The sequence below is a fragment of the Pocillopora verrucosa genome, chromosome 7 (genome assembly GCF_036669915.1).
Source record: "Pocillopora verrucosa isolate sample1 chromosome 7, ASM3666991v2, whole genome shotgun sequence".
Lineage (NCBI taxonomy): Eukaryota > Metazoa > Cnidaria > Anthozoa > Scleractinia > Pocilloporidae > Pocillopora > Pocillopora verrucosa.
In genome coordinates, this window is record NC_089318.1 from 68338 (window position 1) to 70662 (window position 2325).

At 38.9% G+C, this 2325-nt stretch overlaps 1 pseudogene; it reads left to right on the top strand.

Moving 5' to 3' along the window:
- The first annotated feature begins 218 nt into the window (after positions 1–218).
- Positions 219–2325, top strand: part of LOC136276806 (tyrosinase-like) — a 4292-nt pseudogene continuing 2185 nt past the window's right edge.

Below are 2325 nucleotides of genomic sequence, written 5' to 3' on the forward strand. Positions count from 1 at the left end.
GGGTCTTTCCTTAACAATACTGTACAGGCGCTGCTGAGGATGCATAAAAAGAAGAAGTGTGAGATCAAACAGTTTTTTCGAGGAGTTCCCCAGAGTGCCACTTGGTAAACTCCTGCAGAAGGTTTATTTCTTCTCTGCTGAGGACTCCCAGCGACGAATTTCCAGGTACCTGGATTTAAATACAAGCTTGATAAGAAAAATTAGTAGGCGCTTACAGGATGGCTGCCCAAGAAACCTTCAGGACAGGCCAATCACGCCCTTTGGACTGGTGTAAGATGCGACGAGAGTAAATTCAACAACTAATCAAAGCTAAAAAATCACTATTTTTTCAAGTATATACTAACACGGGAAATAGCGTCGTAGATCGCCTGCACTCGGCCTGCACTCAAACTTTGAACATCCTTTGCTAATCGCCTCCGAGCAACTTGCCCACTATTGGCACACAAAAAATTATGGAACCATTTATAGCAGGAATAAATGAGTTTAAAAAAATCACCTTTTTGTGCCATATTATATTACTGATATAGTATCTACTATGCAAATGTTCCCTCCCAATCATTTCAATATTTTTGAGATATAAATATTTTCATAACCTTACTGTTCCTTAATTTTCTGGAACATGTGGTTTCGCAAAAAGCCGAAGTAGGTGGGAATGTGCCAACAAAAAGCACTCCAGGGCGCTTTTAACTATCAAAATTATTTTCATACAGGTTAAGAATGATAATTACACATAGCTGTGATAAAGCCTAAAGCAAAATATTAATTGGACAAAAATCATCCATCTGAAATATATATATTTTTTTTTCAATTATTGTCAGAACAAACTGGAAGACGGATTGCACCAATGGGTACACATGGGTTTTTTTTTGGGATTGTTACGACTGCAACAATTTACCTGCAAAAAGCTAACTTCGATGAAGTGGAAAGACGAGATATGGCCACCCTCCATCCCATCATTTTCAAGTGTGTGGGTTCTCCCTGGAACCGAGTGCACTCGGATGACTTGGCCGCCTAAACCTACCGGCAGACTGTCCAAATATTAACAACATAAGTGGCACATCAAATGATTGTCCACGGCGACTCAACTTCGTTGAACGCCAGTCACTATGGGGTTGACACCCAAGAAATCGAATCCTGCTGGAACCGTTTACAACTAATTGGGCCAGACTAAACCACGCCGGAGGATAAGGAGGAGAAGACTTGCAGTCCTACCTCGACGAGCAAATGTGGCGTCGGTAACAGAGCGGGAACCGCTCAGCAATCCATGCAGAACTTTTTGGCCGTTGTAGCCAATTCAATATCTAGTTGATAATCCCGGTTTTTGGTATCATAACGCTACGGTTTTTACTTTTTCAGGTTTTGGGAGAGACAGGTAAATAAACCATTAATCTTCTGTCCATTACTAATTTTGAATAAGTTTTTAACATAGGTTAGGTCTACTGGGGACCAACACTGGTCCAGAAAGATTTTCCTAACGAAACGACGTATTTTTAAAATATGCGATGCACCGTGAATTTTAACGTCATCATGAAAACCGACCTTTTCCGAATTCCCCGATGTTGATTTTTTTCCTTGTACACACTTTTTTTTGACGGGATGATAAGGGCTTTTATTACTATACATATCATCTAGCTGCATTTCTTTTTTTTTTTGCCGTAGATTGACAATTTATGATAATGCAAAAAAAAAGAAAGAAAAAAAAACCAGTTTATTCATTTTTCATAGATAGAGCAAAGCTCTTTTTGGTGGATTGTGGAAGAAACAATAAACCGTTTTTCAAAGCCCCTGCGAAAGTGTGGTCGGGGCTTTGATCTTGGAAGTATTTAATCGCACAAACAATCACAGTGTTTCCAAAAATAAAACTTGATTTGAAAAGTTCAAAATATTGGTGATTCAGTCCGTAATCCTTTCTTAGGGAGAAAAAAATAGTAACATTTTAAAACTAGAGTGCGATACGAATGTTGTTGTGTCCGATAGATGAACGCGTGTTTATTAGTCAGAAAAAAGGTGCGACGATATTCAGTTTTTTTTTTTAACACCTCGCTGTTCAATATGCGTGTCTTTTCCTTTCTTTTAATTTACCCCTCTGAAAAGTTACAGTAAAAGTGTCAAAGTAATATCTAAATGCAAGTTGTCGTAGAGAACAGCCGGCAACGCACACGATCGAGAGACAAAGCGTGTCCTGATCTTAGGGAAGAAGAATCGCTTAAACAAAAACGGCAGCGTGGGAAATTTATTTTTAATATTCTCCCCACTTACTACGTTCATATCCCCTCTCTATGAATCCCCTGTCTCTGAATCTCCTAAAAAACCTTATCTTAGGGA